This window comes from Pezoporus flaviventris, unplaced genomic scaffold (genome assembly GCF_033815535.1).
Source record: "Pezoporus flaviventris isolate CSIRO_AGI_PZ_B2104156 unplaced genomic scaffold, CSIRO_AGI_Pfla_v1 ptg000007l, whole genome shotgun sequence".
In the NCBI taxonomy this organism is placed as follows: Eukaryota; Metazoa; Chordata; class Aves; order Psittaciformes; family Psittacidae; genus Pezoporus; species Pezoporus flaviventris.
Window position 1 is genome coordinate 35,292,649 of NW_026892555.1, and position 12,325 is coordinate 35,304,973.

Below are 12,325 nucleotides of genomic sequence, written 5' to 3' on the forward strand. Positions count from 1 at the left end.
AAAGCTTCTTAGAAGGCTCACAAGCACTCTGCTGTGCTCTTGTGGCTAACCTGTTCAAAGCTCTGTGCAATGTTAAGTTTTCAGGGTCAAAGGCATTTCGGCATGAGCTGTGCCCTTGTAGACTTGCAGTCTGTCCTTAGTGATGGGAGTTTTATGGCTTGTGACTTGTCTACAACTAGCCCTGGTTACTATACCACCTACAACTCTAGTAGGTGTTGTGTGTTAAACAAACCTGCCTAGAGGAAGCAACTTTGGACAAGTTCTAAACCCAGGAGTTCTGAAGATTTTGGCTGAACTTTTGGGTTGAGAGATAAAAAGCAGCTACACCATGGTAGAATGTTCAGTTGTTCAGGGAAGAGTGTATGCAGCTTAGGTCTAGAAGGATAAAAATGAACTGGTGTACACAATTACTTCATTTTTTTTGCATTGTAAAAAGTTGCTACTTGCTGGTTAAGAATGACTGTGCATTTGCTTCCTAAGACAACTTATATGCTGAATGTGTTTGCATGTCTTTACATAAAGATTTGTTGCTCGAGATACATTTTCAATTAGTTTCCTAATTTGTTTTCTATTGTTAGAAGTAACCTGTTATGTCTATAGTTTATATCTTTAAAACAGCAGAATTGGCCTCTGAGATGAGTCTAGAATTTGTATCTTCTTTGGGAAGTTATGTGGGTAAAGGCTGTGCTGACTTGACAGGATTTCATAGTTTGGTTATTGAGTAGTGTTTTTTTTTTTCTTTTTGTGTAGGTTTTTGTGGGGTGGGTTTTTTTTTCCTTTCAATTAAAAAAAGCCCACCACAAACCAAAACAAGCAGAAAAAAACAAAAAAACAGCACCAAAGCCCCAAACCCCACTCCCAAATCCCCCCAAAAAAAACAAAGCCAACAAACTTCCCCCCTCGTCCCTACTATGACTTAAGTTTTCTTCCCTTGTGGATGTAACTCTAAAGACAAGAACAGCATATAGCAAATGCACATTTTGGTTGTCTGTACTATCCATGTTATCATCCTTATGTTGATGCATTGTGAGGTTTTAATTTTGTGTTAATATTTTCCAGGAAATCTGTACCTCTCTTACTGTACAAAATGTACTTTTGTTGTGAGAAGCGTTTTAACGATTCGTTGTGTTTTTTTGTCTATAAGGAATGAAGGATTGTGTGTACTTATAAGGCAGTTAAATGCCACTCTGGAGAAAAGATTTCTCATGCTTCCATCTTGTAATTGCTTATTAGTGCAGACATGTAAATCAGGCTTTTCCTAGGTCATGATTATGTGCTTCTCGTTTGTTAAGTGCTTGATGTGAGATCTTACAGCTGGAGTTGGCTTTCCTGCCCCCTGCATCCCCTCCACCCTCTTCCAGCTGTGGAGCTGTGCTTACATGAGGGCTGTATGTGATTTAAAAAATTGGAAGACTATAATTCTATCAGTCTTATATTGGGTGTCCAAAAGGACTGGTGTTTGGGCCCTGATCTCTTTGTGCTGGCCTGGGGTTTTGAAGTGTGATACTTATGAGATGCTCTGATGCTTTTGATGAATGCTTTAGAGAAGACTCTGAGAATTAATTCTGCCTTCAGAGTTGGAGCACTTGGCAATAAGTGATGCCTATTGCCATTTCAAACCTTTCGCTTTTCTTCTTAAGTAATGAATTGTAACTTAATTATGGCAGCAACACCCTGTGTGCACAAATTGACTTGGGAGTGCTGCAGAAGACCAGCATGGAATCTTACTGTTCAAAACCAGCATGGAATCTGTCTGTTCAAAAACCAAAAAGTATATGCAGTAAGAGAATTCAGTTCAGATACACCAGTACTTTTTTTTTTTTTTTAATATATGTATTTTGAGGAGTGAGGTTAAAACTAAGGACAAGGGGGTATATCTTTAAACTGAATGAGGGTAGATGCAAATTAGATATTAGAAGAAATTCTTCACTATGACAGTGGTGAGGCACTGGCACAGGTTGCCCAGAGAAGCTGTGACTGCCCCATCTGTGGCAGTGTTCAAGGCCAGGCTGGGTGAGGCTTTGAAGGGCTTTTCCTGGTCTAGTGGAAGGTGTCCCTGCCTGTGGCAGGGGGTTGGAACTAGGTGACCTTGAAGGTCCCTTCCAATCCAAACCATTCTGTGATTCTGTGATAAGTATGGATTATAAATGTCTGACTATGTAGGAAGCAATAAAGAAAAAGTTGTGGTAATAATTGTGGTGGAGGTAGGCTGATTTATAGCATGGGGAGTAAGGCTCTGCTGCGTATATCACAGGTCAGCTTCCCATGTCACCCCTCGAAAGAACAGGGATCTTGATCTACGGGCTGGGTTGCATTTCTTCTATTTTTTATTTTATTTATTTTTTTTTTTATATCTAAGCCCTTGGGGGTAGGCTCAGCACTTCCAGTATTGTTCCTTTCAGGAGCAATGGCATCTGTATTCAGTCACTTATTTTAAAGCAAAGAATGTTTTTAGTTTTTTCTATCATTCTTTTGTTCTCATCTTCAGTTCTGCGTGCTCATGTATATTTCTGTAAGTCTTAAAATTCCTTCATAAGATGAGAAAGGCTTTAATTATATTGAGGCTCGTGTCTGTCTTCCATCATATTTGGAGCAGTAACTGACAGCAGATCCTCCTTTCCGCTGGAGAAGGAGATGAGTGGTTCTGTATGCCTTTTGATCTGTGAGCTCCCAGCTCTGACAGAATGATGAGGAGCCTGGAATTACACTGCAGTCATGCGAGTTACTCTCCTCTTCCCTCATTTTCCAAATGTGTTTCAGAAGTTGCTTGTGGAGCTTAATTGTTTTGCCATTTTGCTTCTTTTCAAAAGTCCCTTTGTAAAATTAGATTGCTACATTCATAAGGAAATTATGATCCAATATACTAGACTCTCCCCTTACTGCCTAGGTCATATAATGTTAATGAAATTGCGTGTTGGTATTCTTAGTTTGTTGGGTACAGAGAGCACAAATTCAGTACTGGAGTTAATCCTGTACCAAGCTGAAATGGCTTTTCAGAGAACAATGTGATGATTAGTAATGCCGAATTTGAAGACAAAACTGGGATCTGGTAATAAAAACTTGCGTGATTTCTCTGTATTAAATGCTTTCAAATGTACTAAGCTGAACTACTGTTCAGGGCTCTCATTTTAAATGAAAGGTTTTTAACACTAGCTTGTGTGCAAACAACACTGCAAGCGGACTAAACCTTAGACTTCAAATAATAAATTCACCCAAAGTAGCTAACTGTTGCCTTAATTAGATATAGCTTCAAAGCGTATGCTGATTTTTCCACTACAGCTTTTCATCACTTCCACAAGTTCAGCATGCCCTATACAGATGCTTAATTTGTATGCTGGGCCCTGTGATAAAGCTATTTCTGTCGATGAGATTCCAAAATTGTAGGCACTGATGTCAATGCAGATGAGGTTAGCCTAATTTGGTCAAGAGAGGGCTATGCCATGCAAAATCTTCTTTACATGGGCACATAAAGGCCAGTGCCAAGACTGACAGGTGTCCAGTGGGTGGCAAGGAGCTTCAGAGAGAAACATTCTTGTTGGTACTGCTACAATTCTTGCTTCTTTAAGAAACAATATAATAATTGTATGGCTTTTTTCAGCATCCCTGCAGGATAACGAAGTGAAATGGAAATGGAACTTAATTCTACAAATGAGAATCTTTTAAATCCTATTGGAATAACTTTTTAATGCTAAGTTCTTAAATTCAATTTCTGCCTAATGCTAAAGTTTGACAATGACTGTAACATCTTGTTGCCTTCAGAAATGGAATATTAAATTCAGAGGTATGCTGCTGTGAAATCCCTGTAAGAAAAATTACTTGAAAGTGGTTTTTAATTGTAGGAGGTCTTGGAGTGTTGTAAATGCGATAAAGTGCACACTGAGGGTGAATAATGAGAAGTCTGTTAAAGGATAATGTATTTTTGAAAAGGCTGAAGAAGAATGTTAGTTGTAGTTGAGGAAGTCCCTGAACATTTTTCTGCTAGCTTTCCACCTTTTTTTCTATGTCAGCTGTGAAGTGTATATAAAAAAAAAATTATTAATCTCTTAATAGAACGCTTTCTTTGTATGTCCATTTCCATAACTCCCTCAATGCCTCCTGTGAATAGGGGATTGCACTCATATGGAATTTTGTGGCTGGGAATTTTTTATATTAGTTTTGAGCCTGCAGTTCATCTCTTCGTTTGTCAGCTACTTCTTTCTTAGAACTGATTAAAAAAACCCCAAAAACAACCAAAGCTCTTTCTTTGCATCCAGGAAATACTGTCTTATGCTGACATGTCTGTGTAATAGAAGGCTGAACTGTTTGTGTATTTCAGTCTCAAACACAGTAGTCTTTTTCAGTTCAACACCTGCAGACGTAAGCCACAACACTACTGAAAAGCTCTTCTGTTACTGGGTCAGCTTTATCTGTAGTGGGTGAGATGCTGAAATACATCAGTTTTTTGATGAAAAGTCTTTGGATGTGTGGATTGCTGGCATCCACCTAATAACAGAATATTAATAAAGGCAATAACTACATGTTTTACAGATGTGTAAATGTCTGTAAAGGTATTAATGCGAAACTGATGTTTTTATTAGACTTTATTGGCAAGTTTTTAAAGCATTCGCTGCAAGAAACATGCATCTGCTACAGGTCAAAGAAGGAGAATTTGGAAATATGTAGGTCAGGGTTTTATCAGTAACTCAATAGAAAGTGGGAAGCTTGCAATAATATATTGCAGGCTGGGAAGTGAGGGGAGTTGTTGCAATGGCAGTTGTTGAACTATGACATTTGTAAGGCTGGGGTTTTCATTAGAGCCTTTCCAAGTTTAAGTAGTTCAGCTGAAATTGGTCTGCTTAACCAGTTCAGTTGAAATTATTCTGCTTAACCTTAATGGGCGTAGGTTTAATTACTTCTTTAGAATATGCGTGGAAGACTACAAGCATTTTTGGGTATGGTGCATAAGCATGTTCTGAAATAAGTGTTTAGTGCAGGTGAGCCTCTAGATGAATTTTTTTCTGGGAAGAATGTTGCAGCATTAACTATAGTTCTGCTGCTCATGACTTGGGGTGGTGGTTGTTTTCTGGTTGGCTTTTTTTCTAAAAAAGCTTGAAATGTTAGAGTTTTGAGGTGAAAAATAAAATGTAGTTGGCCAGTGTAACTTCTCTTAACCTTATTTTTTGTATTTCAGATAGTATGCGTTGCTTCCTAGTTTTGTGCTTTGCTTTTTTGTCACATGCTTGGGTGCAGCCAATGTGATCTTTCTTTGAATCTTTTTAATCTTTATAAACTCTGTGATGACTATTTAAGTTAATTACTGTTTTCATTTTTAATGCCATCATACTACAAATAAAATATTGTATTGATTGTGGATTTTACATCAGATGGTATAATCAGTTTCAGTATTTCAGTTATTTTAATGGAAATGATCACAGAATGGGAAAATAAGTTAGGCTTGATTTATTTCAGATGTTCTGTTGCCATCTCTGCTTAATTTATTGATGTGAAACTTCCAGCTTTCCCACTGAAATTTAATCTTTTTTGACAACGTAATATTTCCATGTGATGGCTAGAAAGGAACCAGAAACAAAGATGATTTTATTACTGCCTTTTTAATGTTTAGCCTATTTTATGAGCTTCACCGTATGCCTGTGTGCCTAGGGAAATGCTGAAATGTGGGTTGTGTTGCTTTTTCCTGTGGAAATACTTTCTTAGTTCCCCTTTTTAATTCCTTTTTTATTTTTTCCCTTTAATAGTTGAAAATTATATCTAAAATCCTTGCATAGATACCTGCTTATTGCAAATGGAAGCTGTGTTGCCTGGGGAATCTCAGTAAGTGTTAGTATTTTAATTTTGTTTAAACTGCTCTTTAACTACTTCCTGTAAAGTGAAGTGTGTATGAAGGGTTTAAAGCTATCTTTTTAGCAGTGTTTGGAGAAGGGAGAACTTGCTAGTCCAGAAAAAGGCAGGCAGATGCTGCTTAGGCTTGAAGGAAGGTGAGCCCTTATGGTTACGGGAGATTATCCTTCGGAGCCAAATAGAAGCTCATGGGTTTTTATTTAGTCTGTTCATTTCTGATTCCTTTTCTTGTCTGAATGAGAGAAACCAGGCACCAAGTCAAAAGGAGCAGCACACATTATGCCCTGCCCCAGTGCCTTTTAGCCTTCATTCGTAGCACTGTGTTTCTCTCTCCTTGGGGTTCCTGAGCTAGACAGACACTTTTGTGGAAATTCATACATACAGTGCTGCTGTCTGGGGAGGCCCCGACTGCTGACTGAGCTGCTCCTTTACATACGTGCTCTTCTGGGACCTGTGAAGCTGCAGAAGTGAGCTAATAGTGTTCATTCAAGTATTCATATAAGAATAAAAGTTATTGATGAAGCTTCTATCCAAGGAAAAAAGCTTAAGACTTGAAATTAGAGGACGAGCTTCTTGTGTCCTTTTTGTCTTCTGTAGGTAATTTATGAGGAATTGTAAGATGCAACTACCGTGGCTTAAATTTCTGTAATTTCCTTTTCTGGTGTTGTGATGTGTTGACAGTTTTGTGGTGTCATCTTCCTGTGAGATTGTGGTCTCAGTGTTTTTTATTTAGGTTTCCAGTTAAATATAAAACAGACGGTAAGACAGTCTTTCACTGTTCAAAGGATGTGCTTTAGAAATGGAACAGGGATATTGTATTGCAGTCTAAAATGCTGGTAGCTTTTCTAGTCATATATTACTGTTCATCTGTTTTCACTTAGGTGGCCAGGTTACTTGCAATATGTGAAGTATGTGGAAATCAAAATTACTCTTTATTTGCTTTTAGTATAGCATTCAATCTTTGTTGAAGGTGTGTTTAGTACTGAAACATGGTAACTCAGCCTGTCTGTACTCGGTCTGTAACTGAGAGCAGTCTGTCTTTACCGAATTGTAGTGTGAGGACCTGGTGGTACTTTGTCTTATAACAACAGTACTGTTTTTTAATTCTTTAAAATCACTAATGAAGGCATTCACTGAACTCCTAACACTGGTCAAATTTCTTGCTGTGCCACAGACCTTTTGTGGATGAGCAGATGACAGTATCTGTAAACACGTGCAAGCAGGTACAAATTGATGTAGACGAGTCCTGGTTGAACATCTGTCCGATCATGTTAAAGTGATTCTCTGTCTAAAATAATAAGCCTCAGTATGTCTGACAGACAGTTGAAAAAAATTTCCTAAGTAACAAATGACAGTTACATGTATGTAAACTGTCATCTTAAATTTTTAATGCTTTTTTTCAATTATTTCTTTAAACAGGATTTGCTAAAAGTGGAGTATAGCTTCTTGACATCTTCTCTTCACTGGGGCGAAGCAGAAATCCAAGTTCTGTGGATTCAAACAAAGCCCTACTAATAGTAAGCAAGCAGCCTCAGAAAATGCGTGTCTGAAAAAAATAATATTATAGTATAGAGCTTTAGTTCCTTGGCTAGATACACTTTCATAAGAATAAGGCTTTCATAAGGTACAAACTGGCACAGTGACAATTTTGATCCAGTTTAGATGCATAATGGTATATGCTCTTGGTAGAAACTCTGAAATTTACTATGTTAGGTATTAACAAATCACCAGAAGATTAACTAAAGTTCATGATTTGACAGAGGCACTGAGAGTTCTCTAATTTGTATTGCAAAAGAAGCATTTTAAAAGAAGTAATTTGTTTCTAGATGCTTAATCTATGCAAGGAAATAAAAAATGTGGTCATATCCACCACTAGGCTAAGATATGTGCATTTTTGCCAAATCACTTTTTCAGTGTTAAACAGCCATTTTTATTATCCTGCATAAGAATGAAGTTGAGCAAATAAGATGAAAGGTTAAGAGCAGCCATAAAAAAAATAATAAACATTTAAAAATAATAAACATTTAATAACATGATTGCTTTGGCAAATATTGGTTATTTATTTATAAAATATAGAATACCTCATACCCCTTTTGGAAATGGAGTGCACATAGGATGATCCTGATAGTTTTCTATTGCTGTGTTAGAGTACCTAATGAATGAGTGGTAGTATGGAAATGTAGGTTGTTGACTTCCTTTCATTCATTGGGTTTGGATCATTTCTTTTCTAAGGGGTGGTTCTTTCTTTTTCTGTTTTATTGAAGACTGAAATGGAAGTTTTCTAAAAATGAAAAGTGGCTTTTAAGGAAATTGCTAAATTCTGCTTTCTGGATCTGTAGCCATTCTTGGCTTTAGAAGTTCATGTTCTGGAGTTCTAAGCCCTTGGTTCAAGATCAGGCACCCTCCCGAGTTTAGTTGCACTGAATTAGGCAGCAGTGATGATTTATATATAGTAACAGAAGTGAATTTTTCTAACTTTATTGTATTTTTCATGTTTGCTTATTGCTTGCTAGCCAATCTATAGCTTTAAGTAGTTAAGTCACCATCCCTGGAGGTGTAGATGTAGTGCTTAGAGATATGTTTTATCGGTGGACTTGTCAGTGTCAAGTTTACAGTTGGACTTGATGATCTTGAAGGTCTTTCCTATCTAAATGATTTAATGATTCTATAATTTTATTAATAAGCAGCTAGAATAGTTGGAATCTTTCACCTAGTTCCAACATAGGCTAACATGGCAAATGTTTTAAATAAGAAGCTGAATTGAAAGTAAAATTCTTAGATAACATCTTAAATTAAGACGTTAAGTAACATTTGTGAAAGTTGGTTGGTGTGTATACATTATGAAATTCTAAAAGGTCTACTCTAATTATCTGTAAAAATAATGGCATATTTTCCCCTTATTTTTTCCTTAAGATCTGTGCTGAGTGGTTAGGTTTGGCTGCAGCAATACCTACCCACATTTTTTATAAGCGTACTTCTCATAGATTACCATTCAATTATTTTTTGTTAGTGAAGTCTGCTGAGGAGAGAGATCACACATGATCGATAATGAGGGAGGGAGAAAAGCAAAGCAAAGATGGAAATTAGCTGAGAGCTGTGATTTCCTCTCTTCCCCCCCCCCCTTCCCCTCTATATATTGATAAATTGGTAAATGATGGGCTTGTTCCTCTGCTGGCTTTCCATTCTGTTAATATAAATGTGGTTGCGTTCCCTGACTGGTCTGTAACAAGTGATATGCCAGTCTGGAGCATAGCCTAGAAATGAGTGTTGTGTGCTTGTTCTGGCAGGGGGTTTTTGAAGGGCAAAGGAGGCTCCATGAAGAGCTCATTTCTGGGCCAGGTGTGTTAAGCGTGTGTGCATGTGTGTATGAAATCAGGTCACTCTGGTAAGTTGGAATGATCAGCAACAGGCCTCAAACCTCTGCATAAAAACTCATGTGGTGATGGAAATCTGTGAGGCCCTGTTGTATTTAAACAGGAGCATCACATCAGACCCAGTAATGTCTGAAATATAGTGCTGTTGCTTCAACCCTGGATTCCTTGAAATAAGGTGTGTGTGTGGGGGGAGGGGGCATTTAAAGATACTTCTGTACATTCTGATACTTCTGTTACTGAGGTTTGTAAGGCAACACTGAGTTGCCGTATTCTTCTTCTTAGTTGCCTACATTCTTCAGGACTGCTGAAATTCATTTCTAAAAGGGTTGGAACAGATGGATATTTAGAAATATTGCAAGTAAAACTGGGATCCTGTACTTAGTACTTCAAATAATAGAGTACACTAATAGGGAATAATGGGTTTCCATGTGGAGCCTTGCAGATCCCTAGGAGCCTATATGGAAATAATTCTATCCCTGCAAATCACCATGGCCTGTTAATGGGGTGCTACTTTGAATCCGTAGGAGCTGGTCCTATGTGCTGCCAGTTTCACAGTGAGAGCAAACCAGTATCTTTATCAAATTCATTAGTGGAATCTTTGTAACATCTATTTCAAGACCCCAAAGTGCTTTCTGCTGTATTGATAATGAGATTTTTTTTCTTATTAGGAATTACACAAAGGTTTACTCATCAAACGCAAAAATGGTAGCAAAGCATGCCTTTGACTGCTTACATGCCTCTACAGTGACGTATTTTACATTGAAGTCATTGGGATATTTATGTTCCTTTGTTTGGAAATGGTAAGAGACAGCAATTACGCTTGTACATTTGAGCTGATGGTAAGGACAGAGGAGCTAGATAATAACTTGCATGATGTATTTGACAGTTAAATACTGTAAATCTTGCTTTACCAAGCGTGGCATCTCTGCAGGTATTGAGAAAATGAATTTTAGAAAAAACAAAAAAGAATCTGCTAAAAAACAGGGAAGAAAAAGAGAAGACAAGAAAATGAAACAGCCCTAGAAATTTACATAATTTTTAAGACAAAAAAAAATAAGAAAACCAATATATGATAGCTCTTCCTTCTGGTGTGCACCTTCATGTCAAGATAAAGCTGAGATTGCTGGTGATGTCCACAGCCCAAGGGTCACTGATTGCACTCCCACAATGTTGCTAGTATAATAGGCAGCATGTTATCATTGAGGAGAATTTAGTACTATCTTATTTTTACATAGTCTTGTACCTGAGAGTTTACCTTGCCAGTGACCTTGAATTAATTTCCTTCGTATACCTGTAAGACATCATTTATTTCACCTTCACCTTAGAATTGCTAATGGGGTTATTCAGAGCAGTACTTTCCCCACTTGAGCTTCTTTGTTGATTTCTAATACTTCTCTTACAAACCAGTGCACTTTTTGGCCTTCCTCTGTCTCCAGATTCTGATTCCTATTTCTGAAAATGAAAGTCTTTCCATTTCCAAGCCATAGTTGAAACAAATAATGCTGTAGTGGTGCTTAACGCATGGGCAGATGTTTTTATTTCTGTGTTCTGGTATTAAACCTATCCTAGAGACAGTAGTTTTAAGAAAAATCCTCTAGTAATAGGAGGCTGATTAATTAAACCACTTACTGTTGGAAGACAAAAATGGAAATGGTGATTACCTTGTATTGTTGTGAGTTCTAAGATAATGTGTTTTCGGTATGAGTAGGAGAAAGGCTTGCTCCCCGAAGCTGGGATAAGGCAATCCACATACTCCAAGAAGTATCTTCATTTGTTCTGAGAGAGGAAAATAGAGAGCACTGATCAGGGGTTGAAAATAGTGGTAATGGAGAGAAGTGCTTGATCTTTCAAAGACTAAGGCTATATGTGTTATTTTTATCTGGAGGAGAATTCAGTCTTACACAAATCATCTCATTGTCCCTGTTATTCATGCCCATTTGTTTGTTTTCCATAGGGGTTTCAGTATGCGACAGCTAGGCTCCTTGCAAAAGAAACTAAACGATTCCACTGTGTATGCACCAAATGTACTCTAGTCCTGGAAAGGATCATAAAGGTTTGATCACTTACCAGTCATTTCTGGTAGCTTTGAACCTTCTGTGGTAGGTTGGGTCCAGGACATTTAAGCAGAAAAAAAATCTGGGCTTCAAGTAGTATAGGTGTAAAGACCTCCACAGCAGCTGTGTTTTGATCTTCTCCAGTTGTGCCAAACTGCTAGTGCAGATATAGCCTAATGACATTTATTCTGGGTTTGTTTTTTTTTTGTTTGTTTGTTTGTTTTTTTTTAAGTGACATCACACTGCTGCTGACTAATTGTCAGGGTGTCTTAACCTTGTCAAGTGTTCAGACAGGGTGATGTTAAACCTGCCTGAGTGATAGTTTGTATTTTGGGTGGAACTTGAAAAACCTCTAGGTAAGCGCTGTATTCATCAAGTGGGGTATCAAAAGGTCCATTCTGAATGTTCTTGCCTCTGGTTTTCATCTGGCTAGTTTTCAGGGGCATGGGGAGGGGAGAGAATAGAAGAATACATTTTGGAATGTAACATGTGCTGGAGGAACCCAGTTACTGAGTCTTTTTCATTCAGTAAACATCCACTGTGGTGAGTCTCCCCTTTTCCAGTGGATAGGAGGAAATTAAATTTTTAGTGCTAAAGCTGCTCCTTTAGTAATCTGTGGTAACTTTTGTATTGTGCACATATGGAATTTGCAATACGATCTTACAATGAAAGTAATTATAGGAAGAGCAGAACCTTCATGTGATTTTCAATTATTCAACTTTATCCTTTTAAACTCATCAATATCCCACACTGTTCCTTCTTTTCCCCCCTCGGCTGCTTTTTTTCCCAAACTATATGAGATTTCTTTGTATTTCTGAAATGAATCATTTTTGTCAGTTTAAGATGACAAAAATTAAAACGAGTCTCAAAGCTGCACCATCAGTTCTCTTGGAGGAGGTTATCTTTCCAGCCCTGGGAAGTGCTGGGGAGTGTGTGAGGGGAGTTGCAGGCAAGTTCAACACTCAGAGCAATAAACCAAAGCAACATGCCAGTTCAGGTTTGGTATTTAGTGGACAAAAGAGATTAGAGAACAGTGATTAGTTTCAATGATTTCATTTA

At 37.7% G+C, this 12,325-nt stretch overlaps 1 protein-coding gene across 3 annotated transcripts in view; it reads left to right on the forward strand.

Moving 5' to 3' along the window:
- The window catches only part of PDE7A (phosphodiesterase 7A), a 76,233-nt gene that overhangs the window by 21,255 nt on the left and 42,653 nt on the right, over positions 1–12,325 (forward strand). The window lies entirely within an intron of this gene.